Below are 25077 nucleotides of genomic sequence, written 5' to 3'. Positions count from 1 at the left end.
ATGCTCGTGGTTGCCGACTAAACCCATCGGGTGCTTTAATTGTGGGAAGACCCGTTGCACCACATGCACCCATATGCCTAGGAAAACGTCTTTATTAACCTTACCAGGGACTAATGAGCAATATACTGTAAGTTAAAAACATTTATGAATTGCGATACAAATTATGTCATCTATCTATTAACCTGCGGTTGCGGTCTTAACTATGTGGGGAGAACAACAAGACCAATACATGTTAGATTCATGGAGCACCACAGGAATATTATTAAACGACATGAAAAACATAGACACTTTTCACAGTTGCATATGGGGGATCCCAAAAGTTTATCTTTGATTTGTATTGAACATGTCGCCCCCACTCCCAGGGAAGGAGACAGATTCAATAAACTCTGTTCCAGAGAGGTTTATTGGATATTAAAATTTGGCTCTCTATATCCTGATGGGCTGAACGAGAGCATTGAGCTAAATACAATACAATGATATCACTCTGGGCTATTTAGTATCGATATGTACAAGTTTGTGTGGTCTCGTTCTCCATATGTATTAAGTTAAAATCTGAGTCTGATTCTCTCTATAGTGAGTTACAGAGAGTTGCACTTTCTCCCTTGAACCCTCGATCTGCTTTTTGCAGCTTGTATTGTTTCTCTTCTGGTCAAACACATATAATTAATATGATAGAATAACAGAGGTCAAAATAATAGAATACACAGTGAAATCAAATACCTGTGAGGCCTCTCAATAGTAAGATGGGTTAGATTTAAGATTCAAAATTTGTAGTGTGTATTGGATAATCTGATCTCTATTCAGACATACCCCCCTCCGTGACTTATGGTTTCTATTCCATTGAACAATGGAACGAGAAGTGTGGACACTATTGTCCACTAATGATCTTCTTAATATATGATCTTCTTAATATAATATATATACATTTTTTAATGTTTAAGGATGAAAATCTATTACTCTTTATTCCACTTCTTATCAAATAAGATTCCTTTAATGAATGGCTAATTATTTCAATATATGATTGAAATAAGCTATGGAGTAGTATGTGGGAGAAATTTACATAATAATAATAATAATAATAATAATAATTTTATTGATATAGCGCTCTTTCTCCAATAGGACTCAAGGCGCTTAACAGATACATAGCATAATATAGTACAGAAAATAATGAAGTACATTTTCATAAAATACAGAAGCATGAAGATACTAAAAGGGACTTAATGGAAATGCTTGAGTAAACAGAAAAGTCTTGAGTCTACTTTTGAAGGATTCTATAGTTGGGGCCTCTCGCACTGTGCGGGGAAGTGAGTTCCATAGAGTCGGAGCTGCATGACTAAAAGCTTGACCCCCAGATGAATTACGGTAGATTCTAGGTACTGCTAAAAGTCCTTCATCTACAGATCGCAGTAATCGAGTGGGGCAGTATGGGGTCAGAAGCTGTTTCAGGTACCTTGGGCCTTGGTCATGTAATGCTTTGAAACTCAGTAAGCCAATCTTGAAGATGATTCGCCATCGTACAGGCAGCCAGTGAAGGGAGTAGAGCAGGGGTGGGGAACCTTTTTTCTACCGAGGGCCATTTGGATATTTATAAAATCCTTCGGGGGCCATACAAAAATTCTCAACTTAAAAAATTACCCTGCCCCCAGTAGGTCTGCCCCTTAGAGGTACTGTGTGTGCGCGCCGGAGGCGCGCACGCACCCAAAAAATGGGTGTGGCCAGTTAAAGTGGGACGTGATACACATATGCCCCCAATAATGCGGTGCCAGATCCACAATTGCCCCCACAGTGCCAGGTATACAAATGCCCCCACAGTGCCAGGTATACAAATGCCCCTCACAGTGCCAGGTATACAAATGCCCCTCACAGTGCCAGGTATACAGATGTCCCCACAGTGCCAGGTATACAGATGCCCCCACAGTGCCAGGTATACAAATGCCCCTCACAGTGCCAGGTATACAGATGTCCCCACAGTGCCAGGTATACAGATGTCCCCACAGTGCCAGGTATACAGATGCCCCCACAGTGCCCGGTATACAAATGCCCCTCACAGTGCCAGTTATACAGATGCCCCCACAGCGCCAGGTATACAAATGCCCCCCACAGTGCCAGGTATACAAATGCCCCTCACAGTGCCAGGTATACAAATGCCCCTCACAGTGCCAGGTATACATATGCCCCCACAGTGCCAGGTATACAGATGCCCCCACAGTGCCAGGTATACAAATGCCCCCCACAGTGCCAGGTATACAGATGCCCCCACAGTGCCAGGTATACAAATGCCCCTCACAGTGCCAGGTATACAGATGCCCCCACAGTGCCAGGTATACAGATGTCCCCACAGTGCCAGGTATACAGATGCCCCCACAGTGCCCGGTGTACAAATGCCCCTCACAGTGCCAGTTATACAGATGCCCCCACAGCGCCAGGTATACAAATGCCCCCCACAGTGCCAGGTATACAAATGCCCCTCACAGTGCCAGGTATACAAATGCCCCTCACAGTGCCAGGTATACAGATGCCCCCACAGTGCCAGGTATACAGATGCCCCCACAGTGCCAGGTATACAAATGCCCCCCACAGTGCCAGGTATACAGATGCCCCCACAGTGCCAGGTATACAGATGCCCTCGCCCCTCCCCTCTCCCCTCCGTGCTGCTTACCGTGGGACACGGAGGAGAGCGCGGCTGTCGGGTGGGAGCGGCGGCGTGTAGTACTTCAAACCAGCCGCCGGTTCGAGAGCCAATCAGAGCTCGCGGACCGGCAGCCGCGGCTCCTGATTGGCTGCCGGTCCGCGAGCTCTGATTGGCTCACGGACCGGCGGATGGTTTGCAGTACTACACGCCGCCGCTCCCACTCGACAGCCGTGCTCTCCTCCCTGTCTCCCTGTTCTGACAGCTGAGACACGCTGCCGCCGGACTGAGCGGCAGCGTGTCTCACTGACACAAGCTGGTGGGCCGGACCAAACGGCTTTGCGGGCCGTATACGGCCCGCGGGCCGGAGGTTCCCCACCCCTGGAGTAGAGGATGGGTGTTATGTGGCTAGAATGGGGCTGGTTGGTTAATAGCCTGGCAGCTGTGTTTTGCACCAGCTGTAAGCGCTGCAATTCTTTTGCTGGTAGACCAAGGTAGAGGGCATTACAGTAGTCTAAACGAGATGATACAAATGCATGTATGACTTTTGGCATATCATCTGAGGGAATTAAGTGCTTGATTCTGGCTATGTTCCTCAGGTGAAAGAATGAGGATTTGATTGTGGTTGATATCTGATGTTTAAGTATCAAGCCACCATCCAGGACAACGCCAAGATTCCGCACACGATCACTGGTCTGTAATTCTGAATACCCGAGTGTAAGTCCAGTTGGTTGGCTATGCTGCAGTCTTGTCCTTTGATGTTGCGGTCGTATCATAAGGACCTCTGTTTTATCCGAGTTCAGTCGCAGCCAACTGGCGCTCCTATACACTCCTATATACCTTCTATTTATGTAATGATTCCAATTGAATATAGGATAGATATGAAATTTATATATATATAATGTTTTTTTTATTTATTTTTATATGTCATTATGTTAAACATTGTTGAGATGTATATATGTGCACCTTTGGAATGAATTTATACTACTGATGCCTTTTTTATTAGGGCATGATTCTATATATAGATATCTGTTCTAAATGACTCTTTACAATATTACTTTTTCAAAGCTATATCATTGTTCATCCGAATCAGCCAGTAGCGCTGCGTTCCCGAGTTCTTGGAGCGCAGCGTCTGCTTCTTGTTTCTTTGTTTGCGCTCCACCGAGTGCACAACATTTCCGGGGCCGTGGGACGCATAATTGTCCTAGATCTCGCGAGCGGGGTCGCAGGGTCGGGGCCGGTCACGTGATCCCGGGCGGGACCAGGGAGGATGTGATACACCGTTTTCATTGGCGCACCGTTCATGTGGTCGGAGACGACCACGTGACACATGGTTTTGATTGTGTTTATATATTTTTCTTTTTATGTAAGACTCGTTTTTACAATTAAAAATGAATTTAATGAGTATCTTATAATAGATTGCCTTCTACTGCTATTTGTTTTTTGATTTATGATTAACAGATGTTCCCCATTGTCACTTAATTACAAGGGCATAAATAGTATACTAGTTGGACACTGAACATATGCTCCTGAGGAAGCTGGCACCCATTAGACCAGCGAAACCGTTGGACCTTTCTTGCAGAACCACAAGTACCAGAACCCTAATCCACACCCTGGCGATATCTGGACCTGACAGCCTCCACTGGATCAAATTCCGACACAAGTTCTTCACAGACTCGGACTTGCCCCCATCTGCCATCTGGTCTCCATTTGCACAGGAGACCTAGGGGACACCATCCGGAAATACGTCTGGTAAAATATACTTTCAACCCAATGAACTTGTGGGCAATTGTTGATTTTTTGTCCTAGCCAGGGACTGTGGACACTGTGTTTGGAGGGGTACCTGTGGCATTTTAAATTCCTATTGTGCTTTTGCAATTGTTTTAAACACTTAAAGAGTAGGATATCTCCTTCATGAAAGTTTATTAAAAATAATCATTTTTTAATTTACCTATTGATTCAGCTGTTTGATATATCTCTGACTTTCAGCCGGCGCCAGTACTTATTTCTTCAGTTTTTGAAGTAAGATTGTTTAGAGAGGGTAAGGGCAGCAAAGTAGGATGAGAGCATAAATTTGTAGTGGAGGAAGTCGGCCATTGACAGGCACCTCAAGTTGGGGCAGGGTGGCATAGGCAGCAGATAACCACCCTTCCCGCATGTGTCCCAAAAAGGAGGGTGGCAGTAGGCCGGATGTTAATTGGGCTTCTCCTTTTGAGTTGCATAGGAGGGCGGGCTGGAGCGTGGGCCCTCCTCCTAGTTTGTTTGTTATTATTACACATGGTTTGTTATTATACATTCATCACTCAAATAGGCCGTCCCTTTCCTGGCCACCATACTCCTTTTAATAACCTTAAATAAAAGATGACCCATTGGTTATTTGGCAATTTGGTTGTCCATGTTAAATACTTTGTAGGTGGAGTGTTTGGGAGTGCATGGACAGTTGCAGACATTAGGCCGATAGAGGTTTAAGGCAACAGGGGACATTTTATATGGACATAGTGACCTAAAGCTCTAGGTCGATGGCTGTCTGGTATGTGCACATAGTGGGTGTGGTTAGATGTGCCAGATGAAGCAATGGACCTATCAGGTCAAGTGTAGAGGTGACAGGCAGGTCTTCCATTGGTCAGGGGGACTTACTGATCCTAACGGTCTCATTGCTGAGAGACATTGATGCTCCCTCCCATCCGAATAGCTGTGTGTCGGCTTACTGGATGGTGGCAAGTGGGATGGCCTAACGGTCATTTCGTGACTGAGTCTATTGTGCCCCTTTTAATAACCTTAAATACGAGCTGACAAATTGGTTATTCAGCAATTTGGTGGTCTGTGTCAATTATTTCGAAGGTGGAGTGCTTGGGAGTGCATGGACGTTGCAGACATTTAGGCCGATAAAGGTTTAAGACGTGCCCATCTTTTGATTCCACAGGCCGCAAGGGAAAATTTAGCAATTCCCTACTAAGACACCTACTTAGTATGGCAAAGGCTATGATATCAGTCTACTGGAGTTTCCCTCAGCCCCCTATTTGTCAAAATGGGGTTCACTACGGCTGGCCGGCGGTCGGGCTCCCGGCGACCAGCATCCCGGCGCCGGGAGCCCGACCGCCGGCTTACCGACAGCTTGGCGAGCGCAAATGAGCCCCTTGCGGGCTCGCTGCGCTCGCCACGCTACGGGCACGGTGGCGCGCTACGCGCGCCACACTATTTTATTCTCCCTCTATGGGGGTCGTGGACCCCCATGAGGGAAAATAATTGTCGGTATGCCGGCTGTCGGGCTCCCGGCGCCGGTATACTGAGCGCCGGGAGCCCGACCGCCGGCAAACAGAAGACCACCCGTCAAAATGGTGTGTTTGTGGGCTATGGTCGATGTCATTGTGTCCTCAGTTAATTGGTTCCAGAAATATAGCACAATTTGGTATTGCTGGCCTAGTGACATGGTATCTATCAGTCAGTGTGCCCAGTGGTATGATACCTTCCTCTTGGCTCAATGTGGTTGCTCTAACCATTTTTGCCTTCTCTTGTTCTGCCCTTTTTTATTTCTAATCTCCAATAGGTGTTATAGCTTGTGACTCCAGACTTTCTTCCCTCTTCCCCCGTTCCTCTCTCTCTCTCTGCCCCCACTTATTTGTGTATTTACCAGACCCCCTCCTTACATTGACATGTATTGACTAGGAAGTATAGACTCATATTTTGTGACTCCTGAGTAATGTGCTGCACACCACTGTATTATTTTCCTGGTACTCCGATACTATCTGCTCCCAAGCTTAATTACATATAGCAAAACAAATGGATGTTTATAGCTCATTTTTTGATGGAAATGGGTTTCTTAAATTCAAAAGCGCATTAGGTGTTATCTACAATAATCTGTGACAATATTTGATTAATTATATTCCATAGTAGCTGGCATTGTCTGGGTGGCATTCCATACTAGCTGGCATTGTCTGGGTGGCATTCCATACTAGCTGGCATTGTCTGGGTGTTTTTTTTTTGTTTGTTTTTTAATATCTCTCCCTTTGCTGAAATCCCCGCTCCACCAAATGTCTCTCTCATCCATGTCCTGTGTGTGCTCTCTCTCTACTACTCTCTCAGTCTCACTGTCTCATCTAGGGATGGCCATTAGTGGTATAACCATCAATGGTACCATCTGTGGTAAACCTTGATGGTATATAACCATTCACAGGGAAACCATCGATAGTTTCACCCATCAATGGTCCTCCCTGCTCTATGCCATACTAAGCTGCCGGCAAATAAAAACCTGGAGACAAGGTTTTGCACGTGCATTTAGGGGGCCGAGTCAGGCTCCTTGTCCCATCATTAAGCAAAAAAACCAAAACATTTGGGACTCGATGGCAAAACTGTCAGGCATCGGTCATTACCCATCGATGGTTTGTGGCCATCCCTACTCTCACCATGCCAGTGCACTTCACTTCAACGCCGGAATCCCGACACCACTTGGAATCTTTGAGGTGTTTCCATTTTTTTGTAGCACTTACTGTAATTGCTGTAATCCTTTGCCATTGTTATTTTTTCCAGTAATTAGATAAATCCTGCTACAATCCTGGAGTGTGGTTTGGGTAGATTTTATACACGTAAAGTCATATTCACTAAGGTAAATATACTTCTTTTTTACAAACTAGAGTATAATCAATTGATGCTCTCTGATTTTATACTATGGGGTTTGCCAGTAATACTATTTTTTTATTGCTTAGCCTTGTTTTTATCAGCGCCATTCATACAATGATATATTTCATTTACTGTACTTATTTATGGTGCTGCCATTACTGCAACTGAGAGGGAACGTTAAATACACAGCCCAACCCCAAGCAATTAAGAAGCTTGCGTAAGAATAAACACAAACACTGTCAATCTACACTGTCACTTTTGTGTATGAAGCTGTGCTCATATTACAGTGTGGGCTACATTTGTTTTTTTAGCGTGACATAGTATATGTGGGTGTAACATGGAAATCGCAGCTCAAATATCAGCTAAATTAGTCTTAGCACTATGTACTAGCAACTTAGCAAGCTCTACTATAGGATATCCCATTTAACTACCATTGTTCCCTCAAACGTGTTAAAACAGTGAGCAGTACATTGTTTGCACTGAGTCGAGTTTTTGGTAGGGTAGATTTGGCAGATGCATACTGTAAATGTATGTAGTGTGCTTTATCATTCCTCCCAACTTTTCTATGGAGGGAGTCAGGACCCTCGCGCGACTGAGCCGCGTATGACCCAGAAAGGGGGCAGAGGCTCACATGAGAGGGCGTGACTTCTCTCCAGTGGGTGGTGCCTTGTGACGTGTACCTTTTTCAAGTCATTTTGGAGATTTGCCCAGTGCTCCCTGAGCAGCTGGGCAGCCCCATACTCACCTCCTAGCACTAAATAGATGCCATGTGCGTGCGCAAGGCATGTATTCAGAGATCACTTGCTACTATGCAGAGCAAAGCAGCGGGTGATCAAAGGCTTCCCAACCTGGAAAGAGGCGGAGCCTACCCTGACACCTCCCCCGTGGGACTCTGCGACTGTTAGCAGGACTGTTCCACTGGAATCTGGACAGTTGGGAGGTATGGCTTTATGGTGCAGACCAGGACGTTGCACTTGATATTCAGGAATTGTCTCTGTCTGTATCCATTATTCAAAATGATGCAGTGAGTAAAGACATACTTCTGCAGCTCTCCAGAAACATGTGATGATTTGCACACAGACCACTTTACACATATGCTAAACAACAAAACATAGTTCTTCTAATATGCAACAACCTCCATTTTCTCATTTAATAAATTCGTAAAAGATTTACCTACATATGAATTACTATTGTCATCTGGAAGATTGGAATTCTGTACATATTAATTCAAGGGTAAAATCTCATATTCCTAGATTAGATACATACCTACCTATATAACTAACCCAAGTATACAGATATACAGTAAATATAGAGTAGGGGATACATTTGCAAAGCAGCAGGGTTGCCATCATTCTGAAACCAATGTGCATTGCTGGCAGTTTGGGCTGGATAAATTAACTACAGAGCAAAAATTCTTTTCTGGGCTAATCCCCACTACATATCTGCAGGTATCTAGATTAGATTATCCTTAGAGTACAAGGGAATCAGGGGAGGGAAGAGAAGATATCTTCTGCACCAGTAGATATTAATAATAAATTGCAATGACCCCAATTATTCATAAAGACAAAAATTATCAAATTATATAGGCGGGGGTGCTGCTAAATATACCAGACTAATACCTTTTTTACACCGCCTGAAATATCTCGGGATTTTGCACAGGAGCGTGCAAAATCCCGGGACTGCAGGCGGTGTAAAAGGGCCCTTCTCCAAAACCCAGGGTCCATTTTCCCGGGAATCCAACTTGGCTTGCAAGCAGGGTTGTACACGTGTAAGACCCAGGGTAGGAGGCGGTGTTAATGGGTAAGCCGGTTCATCCGTCCCTGCACCCATTTACAGCATGGCAGACCTCCCGTACTGCAGTGTCCAGCGGGCGGTCGAGAGGCTCGGGGTCACAGCGCACGCTGTCTATGCACACAGCAGTGCTGTGCTGGTTGCCATGCAGCGGCTGAGGCTGGGGACACAGCACACGCTGTCTATGCAGACAGCAGAGCCATGTCTGGTGCCCGGCAGTGCCGGAGGCTGGGGGCAGCACAGCAGCTTGCAGATTGCTGGGTTTGTCCCCAGCGTGACGCTCCAGAGTCCCAAACTGCCGGGTTTCTTTGAGATTGGCAAATTCTCCACAAGCTCACTTCACTAATTTCACTGCTTCATGAATAGACCCCATAGGCACTAATCAGACCTTGTTCTCATTTATTAGTCTTGCATTAGATAAAATGTTTACCCACCACTGGCACCACCAAGCCACAATGTTAATTCCTTTTGCTTGTCTCCCGCAGCACCTGGCGTCCTTCTGATATCTGCCCAGCTACTTCTCTCTGCCCCCGGCCCCCGCACTATGTGGGGACAGGGAGAGCTGTCGTGACATTTCCCACAGATAGTGCCGTAGTGCGAGAAGCCGTGCAACTCCGTGTACGAATCCACATGCTGTTGCCCCTAGCTCACTGGTCCTGGAAGACAGTAGTGGTCACAGTTAGACTGCTGTCACCCCCCTCCCCCAGAAAGTTAAGTGATACCCCTTTCAGACTGACAATAGCCAGGTTGCACCCGGGAATGTGTACACAGGTGCTTCCCAGGTGCTACTTGGCTTGAGACCCCTTTCAGACTTGCGGCCTGACCCGGCATATTGCCGGGTTGGTGACATCACCGCTGCCGCTACCTGAGGCGGTGCTTGGAGATAATCATCTCCAAGCACCGCCTCCTCCTATGCAGAGAACGGGTGCCGGGTCGCCTTGACCTGGCTTACCCATTCACACTGCACGCATCCCGGGTCGATTCCGGCTTCAACCCAGGTCACGACCTGTGATGAAATGCCAGAACACTCGACCCGGGATATTCTTTCAGGACCCTTTCACACTGAGCAAATTCCCAGGTTGATGCGCGTTCATGTGCAATAACCCTGGAAATATTTGTCAGTGTGAAAGGGGTATAAGTGGCACCTGAGCACACAACGCAGAGCTGCACAGGTGACTGCTCATTATTAGCACCAGACATATTCCCTCAGTAGAGATTTCCCAATGATATGTACAGTACCTGAAGTCGGAACGCTACTGTATTATGGATTTACTACAATCAGAGTGACTTTTCATTTTTCGAATATATTTTTTAATTTTATGATCAGCTCCCCTCCTCTCCCCCATTTCTGTACACCCCTTCCAAGTTATCCCAAGTTAATGTCCACGTGTCTGCACAGGGACAGAACTAGCGGCAGTGCAGCTGGTACATTGCACAGGGGCCTGCCACAATGAAGGGTATTGCAGCATTATCAGGAGGCCAACCAGGTGCCGTATGGCACAAGACACATGATGGCACTTAGGCGCTTTGCCACAAATAGCGATTCATGGATTTTTTAAACCATTTTTTTTAGCATCTGATTCACGTGGTAGCTGCATATAAATTTGTTTATAATGTTCTAGGCATCGAGGATTAGTGTTTTTGTCTCAAAGGAATTGTGAACAACGATGCATAGTGGGGGGCACGGCACAGGTTAGCTTCTGAATTGCACACTGCAGCTGCATGTAATGCGAGCGACAGTGCCCAGGGTGTAATTGTAATTTTGTCACATTAGCAGTGTGGCAATATTGTGGCATATGTAATAGGATCCGAGTTTGCCGGAGGTGCGGGATACCGGCAATCTCAGCCTTTTTTTTTTTTTTTTTAGAAGCTGCAACCCCATTTTCAAGGCAAAACCAGACTGTTTTCGCCTTGTAAATGATTGCCTCTTTCAAAAAAAACCATCCGACATCGTCCTCCCTTCCCATCTGCCAAACTCGGACCCTGGTATATATGCCCCAGTGTGTAAAAATATCTGTGGCGAGTCGCTTAAGAGCAGCTTAGTAGCAAAGTCTGTGGTGCGCCAGATAGCGTCCTTGGAGTATAGTTGTATGTGGACACATTGCTACTTAGCTGCTATTGAACAGTGTAATTCACATGCAGATATAGGTAAGCAGCACTCGGGTCAGAGAGAGGTAAGATCCCCACATTCCCTGCTCTTCCCTGCAGCCATCATAGGAAGAGCGGTTATAGAGAGAGACAGCCACTGCCGTATTTATAATGGGTGCAGTGTGTGCAGTGCACACGAGCCCCTGGGTCCAGAGGGGGCCACACCGCACACACTGCACCCATTTCTTCTATACTTACCTTTCCTGCATCCATCGGCGACTGTGTGTGGGCCCCCTCCTCTTCCGTAGCTGTCACCGCCGCTGCTAGTGCACTGAGCGCTAGAGACTCTGGCACAATGCCAGAGTCTATAGCGCATGTGCAGGACTCTGGAAAAATGACGCGGCTGCCAGAGTCTCAGCGCTGGGAGCGCTAACAGCGGCAGTGATGGCTACAGGAGAGGAGGGGGCCCACACACAGAGTCTGCACACCGGTCCCCTCCTCTCTAGAAACGCCGCTGGAGACAGCACAGCATGTCCAGGACTGGCAAGCCGCAGCAGACCACCCATGCACATGTAGTAGAGATGAGCGGGTTCAAACCCGCTCATCTCTAATATATAGCCTGCTTAACCCTAACCCCCCTCCCGCCGCAGCCTTATGTAGCCCTTTCACCAACAATCACTTGGCACAATCCTGCATTACGCTGATGGACCAATAATTGTCTGTAAAAATTAGCAAAAACCTACATGTTGGAAAATCTTGATTCTGACCCAAAAATTATTGAAATTGGCGAGTCAGCAGTGTTTAATATGTTATATCTTGCCAATCACATGATATTCGATGATAATAGGATTTCGTCAATTTGGTAAATCGGATAGGCCATCTGGGAATCGGGAATTCACCCAATTGATGCATGTGCCTCTTAGACCTAACCTCCCCCACAGCCTAATTCTAGCTAAGAATTTCAGAGGATGTCTACATGGTGCTTGTAGATATGTTGAACCATGTCGACATTCGAACGTCAACATTGTGGTGTCAACATGAGGAATGTCGTCATGGTAACTGTTCACCATGCTGCTGGATTTCAATTCTGCATCAGAAAAGCTGTATTCGAACTTGAAGTTTGAAACTATTGGCTCACATACAGCATTTGCAGTTTGCTTCCTAAGCTAGTCACTGATTATCTTGTTCGCCATTCACATTACAATTTATATTCATTTAAAAAAATGTAAATGTAATATTTAACAGTATTATGTTACCACATTAGAGTTCTAAATAAAATAAACTCTAAACTTATTTCATTTAACTTGAGCAGTTTGAAGCTTGTTTTCACCCGATGTGGCATGAACACTGGCGTTCAGGCTTAAACATGCTCCAACCACCTTTACCATGTATGAACCTTTAAAATGTTCTTAATTCGAATTTTTTATCCAATTTTGCAAAATTCTAGAAGTTCTGAACTTTAACATGGTATTGATTCACTAAACTAGTTTGAGAATCAAACCAGAACAGGTTCCAGCATCTGTAACGTGGTATGATATAAAGTGGAGGCACTATATTGTGGTATAATATGAATTGGGGTACCGTAATGTAGCACAATATGACCTGAGAACACTGTGTATCAGAAATGTGAATTAGCGATACTGTTTTGCATATTGGAGGTCATTCAGAGTTGATCGCTAGCTGCTTTCGGGCGCTGCGCATGCAAAAAAATGGCACTTCTGCACCTGCGTATGCGGCGCAATGCGCAGCGCGTTGTACTATTACAACGAACGATGTAGTTTCACACAAGGTCTAGCGAAGCATTTCAGTTGCAGTGGTCGCCGCAGAGTTATTGACATGAAGTGGGCGTTTCTGGGTGTCAACTGACCGTTTTCAGGGAGTGTTCAGAAAAAAGCAGGCGTGCCAGGAAAAACGCAGGCGTGGCTGGGCAAACGCAGGGCGTGTTCATGACGTCAAAACTAGTGATGAGCGGGTTCGGTTTCTCGGAAACCGAACCCCCCCGAACTTCACGCTTTTTACACGGGTCCGAGGCAGACTCGGATCTTCCCGCCTTGCTCGGTTAACCCGAGCGCGCCCGAACGTCATCATCCCGCTGTCGGATTCTCGCGAGGCTCGTATTCTATCGCGAGACTCGGATTCTATATAAGGAGCCGCGCGTCGCCGCCATTTTCACACGTGCATTGAGATTGATAGGGAGAGGACGTGGCTGGCGTCCTCTCCGTTTAGAGTAGACTAGAGAGTAGTAGAGACACTTGATTTACTAATTTTGGGGAGCATATTAGGAGTACTACTTGCTGATAGTGTGACCAGTGACCACCAGTTTAATTAATCCGTTCTCTGCCTGAAAAAAAAACGATACACAGTGTGACACAGTCACATACCATATCTGTGCTCAGCCTCAGTGTGCTGCATCATCTATGTAATACTGTATATCTGACTGTGCTGAGTGCTCACTGCTTACACAGCTTAATTGTGGGGGAGACTGGGGAGCAGTTATAGCAGGAGTACATATTTTAACAGTGCACACTTTTGCTGCCAGAGTGCCACTGCCAGTGTGACTGACCAGTGACCACTGACCACCAGTATATTGTGATTGTCTGCCTGAAAAAGTTAAACACTCGTCGTGTGGTGTTTTTATTCTATAAACGCATTCTGCTGACAGTGTCCAGCAGGTCCGTCATTATATAATATATACCTGTCCGGCTGCAGTAGTGATATATATATATATATTTTTTATATCATTATCATCCAGTCTATATTAGCACTGCAGCAGACGCAGTACGGTAGTCCACGGCTGTAGCTACCTCTGTGTCGGCAGTCGCTCGTCCATCCATAATTGTATATCACCTACCCGTGGTGTTTTTTTTTTTTTCTATCTTCTTGATACTAGTAGCTTACTTTAGGAGTCTGCAGTGCTGAGCTGACAGTGTCCAGCAGGTCCGTCATTATATAATATATACCTGTCCGGCTGCAGTAGTGATATATATATATATTTTTTATATCATTATCATCCAGTCTATATTAGCAGCAGACGCAGTACGGTAGTCCACGGCTGTAGCTACCTCTGTGTCGGCAGTCGCTCGTCCATCCATAAGTATACTAGTATCCATCCATCTCCATTGTTTACCTGAGGTGCCTTTTAGTTGTGCCTATTAAAATATGGAGAACAAAAATGTTGAGGTTCCAAAAATAGGGAAAGATCAAGATCGACTTCCACCTCGTGCTGAAGCTGCTGCCACTAGTCATGGCCGAGACGATGAAATGCCAGCAACGTCGTCTGCCAAGGCCGATGCCCAATGTCATAGTACAGAGCATGTAAAATCCAAAACACCAAATATCAGTAAAAAAAGGACTCAAAAATCTAAAATAAAATTGTCAGAGGAGAAGCGTAAACTTGCCAATATGCCATTTACCACACGGAGTGGCAAGGAACGGCTGAGGCCCTGGCCTATGTTCATGGCTAGTGGTTCAGCTTCACATGAGGATGGAATCACTCAGCCTCTCGCTAGAAAAATTAAAAGACTCAAGCTGGCAAAAGCACAGCAAAGAACTGTGCGTTCTTCGAAATCACAAATCCACAAGGAGAGTCCAATTGTGTCGTTTGCGATGCCTGACCTTCCCAACACTGGACGTGAAGAGCATGCGCCTTCCACCATTTGCACGCCCCCTGCAAGTGCTGGAAGGAGCACCCGCAGTCCAGTTCCTGATAGTCAGATTGAAGATGTCAGTGTTGAAGTACACCAGGATGAGGAGGATATGGGTGTTGATGACGCTGGGGAGGAAATTGACCAGGAGGATTCTGATGGTGAGGTGGTTTGTTTAAGTCAGGCACCCGGGGAGACACCTGTTGTCCGTGGGAGGAATAGGGCCATTGACATGCCTGGTGAAAATACCAAAAAAATCAGCTCTTCGGTGTGGAAGTATTTCAACAGAAATGCGGACAACATTTGTCAAGCCGTGTGTTGCCTTTGTCAAGCTGTAATAAGTAGGGGTAAGGACGTTAACCACCTCGGAACATCCTCCCTTATACGTCACCTGCAGCGCATTCATCATAAGTCAGTGACAAGTTCAAAAACTTTGGGCGACAGCGGAAGCAGTCCACTGACCAGTAAATCCCTTCCTCTTGTAACCAAGCTCACGCAAACCACCCCACCAACTCCCTCAGTGTCAATTTCCTCCTTCCCCAGGAATGCCAATAGTCCTGCAGGCCATGTCACTGGCAATTCTGACGAGTCCTCTCCTGCCTGGGATTCCTCCGATGCATCCTTGCGTGTAACGCCTACTGCTGCTGGCGCTGCTGTTGTTGCTGCTGGGAGTCGATGGTCATCCCAGAGGGGAAGTCGTACTCGTAAGACCACTTTTACTACTTCCACCAAGCAATTGACTGTCCAACAGTCCTTTGCGAGGAAGATGAAATATCACAGCAGTCATCCTGCTGCAAAGCAGATAACTGAGGCCTTGGCATCCTGGGCGGTGAGAAACGTGGTTCCGGTATCCATCATTACTGCAGAGCCAACTAGAGACTTGTTGGAGGTACTGTGTCCCCGGTACCAAATACCATCTAGGTTCCATTTCTCTAGGCAGGCGATACCGAAAATGTACACAGACCTCAGAAAAAGACTCACCAGTGTCCTAAAAAATGCAGTTGTACCCAATGTCCACTTAACCACGGACATGTGGACAAGTGGAGCAGGGCAGGCTCAGGACTATATGACTGTGACAGCCCACTGGGTAGATGTATGGACTCCCGCCGCAAGAACAGCAGCGGCGGCACCAGTAGCAGCATCTCGCAAACGCCAACTCTTTCCTAGGCAGGCTACGCTTTGTATCACCGCTTTCCAGAATACGCACACAGCTAAAAACCTCTTACGGCAACTGAGGAAGATCATCGCAGAATGGCTTACCCCAATTGGACTCTCCTGTGGATTTGTGGCATCGGACAACGCCAGCAATATTGTGTGTGCATTAAATCTGGGCAAATTCCAGCACGTCCCATGTTTTGCACATACCTTGAATTTGGTGGTGCAGAATTATTTAAAAAACGAGAGGGGCGTGCAAGAGATGCTGTCGGTGGCCAGAAGAATTGCGGGACACTTTCGGCGTACAGGCACCACGTACAGAAGACTGGAGCACCACCAAAAACGCCTGAACCTGCCCTGCCATCATCTGAAGCAAGAAGTGGTAACGAGGTGGAATTCAACCCTCTATATGCTTCAGAGGTTGGAGGAGCAGCAAAAGGCCATTCAAGCCTATACAGCTGAGCACGATATAGGAGGTGGAATGCACCTGTCTCAAGCGCAGTGGAGAATGATTTCAACGTTGTGCAAGGTTCTGCAACCTTTTGAACTTGCCACACGTGAAGTCAGTTCAGACACTGCCAGCCTGAGTCAGGTCATTCCCCTCATCAGGCTTTTGCAGAAGAAGCTGGAGACATTGAAGGAGGAGCTAACACAGAGCGATTCCGCTAGGCATGTGGGACTTGTGGATGGAGCCCTTAATTCGCTTAACCAGGATTCACGGGTGGTCAATCTGTTGAAATCAGAGCACTACATTTTGGCCACCGTGCTCGATCCTAGATTTAAAACCTACCTTGGATCTCTCTTTCCGGCAGACACAAGTCTGCTGGGGTTCAAAGAACTGCTGGTGAAAAAATTGTCAAGTCAAGCGGAACGCGACCTGTCAACATCTCCTCCTTCACATTCTCCCGCAACTGGGGGTGCGAGGAAAAGGCTCAGAATTCCGAGCCCACCCGCTGGCGGTGATGCAGGGCAGTCTGGAGCGACTGCTGATGCTGACATCTGGTCCGGACTGAAGGACCTGACAACGATTACGGACATGTCGTCTACTGTCACTGCATATGATTCTCTTCCCATTGAAAGAATGGTGGAGGATTATATGAGTGACCGCATCCAAGTAGGCACGTCAGACAGTCCGTACTTATACTGGCAGGAAAAAGAGGCAATTTGGAGGCCCTTGCACAAACTGGCTTTATTCTACCTAAGTTGCCCTCCCACAAGTGTGTACTCCGAAAGAGTGTTTAGTGCCGCCGCTCACCTTGTCAGCAAACGAGGTTACATCCAGAAAATGTGGAGAAGATGATGTTCATTAAAATGAATTATAATCAATTCTTCCGTGGAGACATTGACCAGCAGCAATTGCCTCCACAAAGTACACAGGGAGCTGAGATGGTGGATTCCAGTGGGGACGAATTGATAATCTGTGAGGAGGGGGATGTACACGGTGATATATCGGAGGATGATGATGATGAGGTGGACATCTTGCCTCTGTAGAGCCAGTTTGTGCAAGGAGAGATTAATTGCTTCTTTTTTGGTGGGGGTCCAAACCAACCCGTCATTTCAGTCACAGTCGTGTGGCAGACCCTGTCACTGAAATGATGGGTTGGTTAAAGTGTGCATGTCCTGTTTATACAACATAAGGGTGGGTGGGAGGGCCCAAGGACAATTCCATCTTGCACCTCTTTTTTCTTTCATTTTTCTTTGCGTCATGTGCTGTTTGGGGGGTGTTTTTTGGAAGGGCCATCCTGCGTGACACTGCAGTGCCACTCCTAGATGGGCCAGGTGTTTGTGTCGGCCACTAGGGTCGCTTAGCTTACTCACACAGCTACCTCATTGCGCCTCTTTTTTTCTTTGCGTCATGTGCTGTTTGGGGAGTGTTTTTTGGAAGGGCCATCCTGCGTGACACTGCAGTGCCACTCCTAGATGGGCCAGGTGTTTGTGTCGGCCACTAGGGTCGCTTAGCTTACTCACACAGCTACCTCATTGCGCCTCTTTTTTTCTTTGCGTCATGTGCTGTTTGGGAAGTGTTTTTTGGAAGTGCCATCCTGCGTGACACTGCAGTGCCACTCCTAGATGGGCCAGGTGTTTGTGTCGGCCACTAGGGTCGCTTAGCTTACTCACACAGCTACCTCATTGCGCCTCTTTTTTTCTTTGCGTCATGTGCTGTTTGCGGAGTGTTTTTTGGAAGGGCCATCCTGCGTGACACTGCAGTGCCACTCCTAGATGGGCCAGGTGTTTGTGTCGGCCACTTGGGTCACTTAGCTTAGCCATCCAGCGACCTCGGTGCAAATTTTAGGACTAAAAATAATATTGTGAGGTGTGAGGTGTTCAGAATAGACTGAAAATGAGTGGAAATTATGGTTATTGAGGTTAATAATACTTTGGGATCAAAATGACCCCTAAATTCTATGATTTAAGCTGTTTTTTAGGGTTTTTTGAAAAAAACACCCGAATCCAAAACACACCCGAATCTGACAAAAAAAATTCGGTGAGGTTTTGCCAAAACGCGTTCGAACCCAAAACACGGCCGCGGAACCGAACCCAAAACCAAAACCCGAAAAATTTCCGGTGCTCATCACTAGTCAAAACAGGAACTGATTAGTCTGAAGTGATCGCAAGCGTTGAGTAGGTCTGAAGCTACTCTGAAACTGCACAAAATGATTTTGTAGCCACTCTGCGATCCTTTCGTTCGCACTTCTGCTAAGCTAAATGTAACACCCCTTTACCTGGGCTCTCTGGGTAATGGTGTGTATTTAACTCTTTCCGCTTTGCAATACTTCTCACCTTGTACTTCTCTTGGTATTAGTGCCTCCACCCGAATCTTGACATGACGTGCTCTTCTGGGAAGTGTTCAATTTTGGAAACACCAGAGGGAGACTCGGGAAACCCCCTGCCCACCACGTGCTTAGACCGACCCCACTACAGGAATATATCACACGGATATGTTGCAAAAGCCACCCTGGCACATTTATTAAAGGGTCTGGAATAGCAATTGCTTTTATGCATTTATATACAAGGGACTATAGTAGATCAATAAAAGAGGACATATACCAAAGGCATAGGAACATGTTGGTCAGTAATGCACACACATATCTAAAGGGTGTATAATGCAGTAATAAGAAAAATGAACATAACACATGAATCTGCTTTCTCCTGTCTGTCTGTCTGTCCCTTCCTGCACTTTCCTTTTGTATGCAGCTAACACCCTGGCCTTTGCAATCACTGACTGGGTAATGACAACTTAAACAGCAGTATCACAAGGAATTTCACACATACCACACACAGCATTAGACAATACATCCCCCACTATAGTGCACTGTTATTTCAGAGTTCCTTATCTTCTGCATGCTATAACTTGACGGAAAAGGTACTTTAACAGGTTCCAATTGGCACTTTCAGCAACGCTGGTACTTGTAGTTCCACAAACTGATTCTTGGTGAAATCACACACTTTGTTAGCTACTATTTATCAGTCTTTACCGAGAAACATAACACTGTAAACCGTTACTTATCTCACATTCCTCCAAAGTGTGTCCCTCTGCAAACTGTCCTCTCCATGGGGTCAAAAAGGAAGGTTTGAAATGCATTATCCTCTGTAGGCCACTTAACTTCATCAGACTGGGGTTCTCCCTCTCCGTAGGGCTCTTTCTGTACAGTCACGTGGACTTCTTCCCCCAGTATTCTCCAGTCATTGTCAGCTGCATCTTAGCTATATGCCAGACATGGATCCTTCTCCCCTCTCCTCCTTCACTCCTCTGGACAAAAGCATTCCATTCTGCACTCCCCCCTCCCCATGCCTTGTTTCCCCACCCCCCGACAGCCTCTGCGTGTCTCTCTGTATATCCTCTGAAACCCAAGGCTGTCTGGGAGATGTAGTCTCTATACACGAAATGGCCGGTGTCCAATTTCACATTTGCTGCCTGTCATAAGCGCTGGGCGCTACATACTCCCCCTGTGGGACTGGCGATCCGCTGACAAAGTGATGAGCCTGTTCCACACCCTGAAAAGGAATATGTGTTAAACCATTCTGTCTGTTTACACATCCACACATACCCTGACAAGCTCCTACGATGACAGGGGTGGGCCCTAAATAAGGCCAAGGGTAGACCCAGTGAGGGTGAACCACCCTGGGCACTTCAGTGGCCCTTCCTAACTCATCATAAGTAAATATCATAGGGGCCCTAGTGGTGCGTCTGGGTCGGCTAATAGCTGGAAGGGCTCCCTCATCTCCCTCTGACACCCTTTCTGGTTGCTCAGCCTCTCCCCCAACATCTCTCTCTTCTGGTTGGTCCTGAGCCTGTCCCTCAGGTTCTCTAACTTCCACCGTTACTTCAGGTACGACCTCTTCCAACCTGCACACCTGTTCTCCTCTTGGCTCTCCTGTAGCTCTCTCAGTAGACCTGTGGGGTCTAGTGACTTCATTACTTTGAATGACAGTCTCATTTTCCGTAGTGGGAGGATCATACCCCCATTCATCCTCACTGCATTCTGTCTCTTTATAATCTCTAGTTTCCTCTCTCCTTGTAGACCTCAGTCTTCCTGGCTTCCTCCAGGGCACCCTCTCGGTGGTCTCAACAGCTTGCTTGGTCTTGAACCTCACATCTCTGCCAATCGGTAATAGGTGTTGACGGTGATAAGTCTTTATGGGCCCTGTTTGTCCTTCAGGCCTTACACGGTAAACAGGTGCCCCAGACATTTTGTCCACCACTTCATAGGGTTCTTCTCTCCATCGATTTGCCAATTTATGCTTTCCAGGTATTCCCAGGTAACGGAGCAGTACTCTGTCTCCTATCCCCAGTACATTCTCTTTCACTCGACTGTCATATCGAGTCTTGTTTCTCAAACCCGACTTAGTAGAAGCTTCTTGAGCCAACTTGTGAGCATGTCTCAGTTCTTCTCGCAGTCTCTGCACATACTGTAAATGTGTCTCCCCCGAGTGGGAAACCTCCATTATTCCAAAACAAATGTCTACAGGCAGTCGGGCTTCTCTTCCAAACATAAGGAGGTATGGTGAGTATCCAGTTGACTCATTTTTTGTGCAGTTATATGCATGTACTAACTGACTGATGTGCCTACTCCAGTGTGCCTTCCTGGCAGTGCCCAAAGTGCCCATCATGTTGAGAAGGGTTCGATTGAATCTCTCTGGCTGTGGGTCCCCTTGTGGATGGAATGGTGTCGTCCTCGACTTCTGTATCCCGCACAATTCACAGATCTCTTTTATCAGCCGACTCTCAAAATCTCTTCCTTGATCAGAATGGATCCGGGCAGGAAGTCCATAGTGCACAAAGAATTTCTCCCATAGAATCTTGGCAACAGTTGTGGCTCTTTGATCTTTGGCTGGGTAGGCCTGGGCATACCGAGTGAAATGATCTGTCACGACCAGAATATGTGCTGTGTTGCTTTCATCTGGCTCTACAGAAAGGAAATCAATACACACCAGCTCTAGTGGCCCATCACTCGAAATGTTTTTCAATGGTGCAGCTCTTTCGGGCAGTGTTTTACGCAGAATGCAAGTCCCACAATTTCTGCAATATTTTTCAATATCAGCCTCCATCCTTGGCCAATAGAACCGATCAGCAATCAACCCGCTTGTTTTCTCAACACCTAAGTGCCCATGTTGGTCATGTAGGGCATTCAGTACAGAATCACGATGTTTCTTTGGCAGAACCAACTGTCTTCTTACTCTACCATCTCTGCGGGTAGATTCCCTATAAAGGAGGCCTCCTCTGACCATCAGAAATTCTCTTTGCCTGTGCAGTAAGATGGCTTCTTCTGTTTTAAGGGCCTTTGGCCCCAACCTCTCATTGTTCTTTATCATCCAATAGACCGCTCCTAGGGACAGATCTTCTAGCTGATCACTTTTCAGCTGTTTCCTACTGATCCTCTGCAGATCACCCAGTTCAAACTGACTCAGCCAGCAATAATGTTTGGGCAGTGCCGCTTCTGAAACTCCCAATGCAGTGACACATTCTCTCACAGGCGGCACCACCACTCTTCCTTCATGGCACATACCTCTTACTTCTGGAGCAGGCACTTCAACCCACTCTTCTTCAGGTGATTCAGCATGTCGTCCAGCCAACCTGGACAAAGCATCAGCATCAATGTTTCCTTTGCCAGGTCGGTACTTAAGCGTGAAGTCATACACAGCCAAAGCTGCCAGCCATCGATGTCCTGTGGCATCCAACTTTGCTGTAGTCTGGATGTATGTCAACGGATTGTTGTCAGTATGGACTTCAAATGTAGCACCATACAAATAATCATGCAGACGGTCGACAATGGCCCATTTTAATGCCAAGAATTCCAGCTTGTGCACAGGGTAATTCTTTTCGCTGGGTGATAGGCCTCGGCTAACATAGTGCACAGGCCTCATCTGGCCTTCTTGTTCTTGGTAAAGTACTCCTCCGAGTCCATCAAAAGATGCATCTACATGAAGAATGTATGGAAGGTCAGGGTTTGCATAGGCGAGCACTGGAGACTGGGTAAGGCCCTCCTTCAACTTCTTGAATGCAGTTTCACACTCTTCTGTCCATCTTTCCCCAAATAGGTCATTAACACGGAGAAAGTGTTTATTTTCTTGCTGGGTCATCCGCCCCTTCACTGGTGGGTACCCTTTGGTTAATTCTGTCAAAGGCTTGGCTAATTTAGAATATCCTGGAACAAATCTTCTGTAGTACCCACAGAACCCCAGAAAAGACCTCAGTTCCTTTAGTTTTGTGGGCCGTGGCCACTCTGCCACAGCTTCTACTTTGGCTGGGTCGGTGGAGATCCCTTCCCTGCTGACAATGTGCCCAACATACTTGACTTGCTTCTGGCATAGTCGACACTTTTCTAAAGATAGCTTTAGCCCTTTACTCTTCAGTCGGTCAAGTACTTTGAGCAATCTCTCGTTATGTTCTTGTAGACTCCTCCCAAAAACGATCAAGTCATCCAGATACACGATTACTTCACGAAAATTCATGTCTCCCACTGTCTCATCCATGCACCTCTGAAAGGTGGCTGGGGCACCTTTTACCCCCTGTGGCATTCTCTTGAACTGAAAGAACCCTTCAGGGCAGATGAAGGCTGTCTTCTCAGCATCTTCCGGACTCATCAGAATCTGGTAGTACCCACTCCTGAGGTCTAACACAGAGAACCATTTGCTTCCTTGCAGACAGTCAAGTGCCTCATCAACTTTAGGCACTGTGTACTGGTCAGGCACTGTTCGCTTATTAAGAGTTCTATAGTCCACACACATCCGGATATCACCATTCTTCTTACGAGCCACCACTATTGGAGAGGCATAGGGACTTTCTGATTTTTCAATGACATCATTCTCCAGTAGACCTTTCAGATGACTTCTTACATCATACAAATCCGCAGGTGCCAATCTTCGTGACCTTTCTCGAAAGGGTTTTTCATCAGTAAGACGAACCTTATGTTGAACCCCTTTAGCCAGACCTAGGTCCCAATCTCCTAGGGAGAAAACATCTCTCCTCTCTAACATTTCTTTGATTAGTCTGTCTAGATCGGCTTTCATGGCATCTGTACCTTCAAAGCATGGTTGGAAACTGTCTGCAACCAACACACTCTTTTTCTGAGCTTCTTCTGCCTCCTTTTTTCGATAGGCAGCCAGGCATACAGGATGAATGGTGAGCGTCTGGTAGTATTCCTTTCCACCCTCCTCTCTGCACCATTGGGCTAGTGTATTGAACAAATGGGCATTGGTTCCTATGATAACTTGCACATCTCTATCCTCTTCTTCTGGATCGGGACACACAAGGGCGACTACTTGCACTTCTTTTTCAATCCCAGCCACTTCTCTTGGGAACTTGAGGTCCACTGTGATGTATCCGAGATAGGGATAGCTCTGTTCACTGAGGCCCCAGATGGTCAGTCCAGACAATGGATGTACCTTGACATCCGACAGATTCTCACGAAACCACTTCTCAAACACAATGGACACCTGGGAACCACTATCCAGTAGAGCAGTACACTTCTGTCCATTCAATAAGGCAGTCACATGAGGCGCTGGACCGACTAGGCCAGGTGGCAATATATTCCAGGTAGCAGGTGAGTTCCCCACAGCATTGGTACTAACTTTCTTTAGGGGGCCAGGGTGGGGTCTTCTGGTCCCCCTTTCTCGTTTCCCAAAGGCTTTTCAGGTTGTGGGGATTGCTTATATGATGACCTCTGATTCCATCTGGCTGGACACTGTCTAGCTATATGTCCAGGCCGACCGCACTCAAAACATCTTCTGGGGTCACCTCGACTCTCTATTTGCATTGGAGATGATGGATGCGAAGGCCTTGGGGCCTCTCTAGCTGTCTGAAGGGCTAACAGACGGTCTATCTGTTCCTTCTGCATTTGAAGGATCTTCAGCAACTCCACCTCTTTTGTACTGGTTTCCTGCTTCAGGCTAACAGTCTTTATCTTCTTGGCCACACCATCTCTAGCTTCGATTATAGCTTCCTCTTGTTTGACTTCATCGATTAGCTGGTTGAAAGAAGGAGCTGGGTTTCTAGTACAGTCTCCCCGAAGCTTCAATGCAACTGGGTCTAAAGACAGTGCTCCTCTTAGTAACTGTCGCATGCGACTCTCATCCACTTCACTGAGGGTCATTCCCCCTTTTTCCACAATGCGGTAAATTAGCTTGTCCAGGCGGTATAGATATTTGGACAATCTCTCCCCCGGCTCTTGGCAGGTGTTTCTTAACTTGTAAAGGAGGTCAGTGGCATCTTCTGATGTTCCAAACTCTCTTTCCAGAGCCGCTAGATAGTTCCGTGCAGTAGCATTAGGGTCACACCGACGAGTGGCCTGCACAATCTCCATTGCTGGACCACGTAAACTCTCCACTATCCGTTGTCTCTTTGCAGTCTCAGGACAGTGCCACTCTTCAAAATACTGGATTGCAGTGTCTTTCCACACCTCATAGGCATCTTCTCCAGTTGGAACAGGTTGGACACCTGAGAAAGGTCTCAATCTCCTATATCCACCATCATACTGGTTTCTTCCCAGTTGCTCCACGAGTTTATTCATAGCGACCAAAAATAATTGACTCTGCGTGTCAGAGGCTCCATCTAGGCCCAGAGGTGAATCATCTTGTCTTTGAATGTCAGGGGACTGTACAATGGGGCTCCTTGTCCTCTCTTCAGTAGGACTTGATTCTTGGGCAACTCTC

At 46.7% G+C, this 25077-nt stretch overlaps 1 long non-coding RNA gene across 2 annotated transcripts in view; it reads left to right on the top strand.

Annotated features, from left to right (window-relative positions):
* Positions 1-3902: 3902 nt before the first annotated feature.
* LOC135051273 (uncharacterized) overlaps positions 3903-25077 on the top strand; it is a 183553-nt gene continuing 162378 nt past the window's right edge. For both annotated transcript variants that reach the window (XR_010242152.1, XR_010242151.1), the window contains exon 1: positions 3903-4381. This is a non-coding gene — a long non-coding RNA (uncharacterized LOC135051273). The remainder of the gene's footprint in view (positions 4382-25077) is intronic.

This window comes from Pseudophryne corroboree, chromosome 2 (genome assembly GCF_028390025.1).
Source record: "Pseudophryne corroboree isolate aPseCor3 chromosome 2, aPseCor3.hap2, whole genome shotgun sequence".
Lineage (NCBI taxonomy): Eukaryota > Metazoa > Chordata > Amphibia > Anura > Myobatrachidae > Pseudophryne > Pseudophryne corroboree.
The sequence above is the reverse complement of the archived record's forward strand: the minus strand, read 5'-3'. Positions and strand labels throughout refer to the sequence as shown.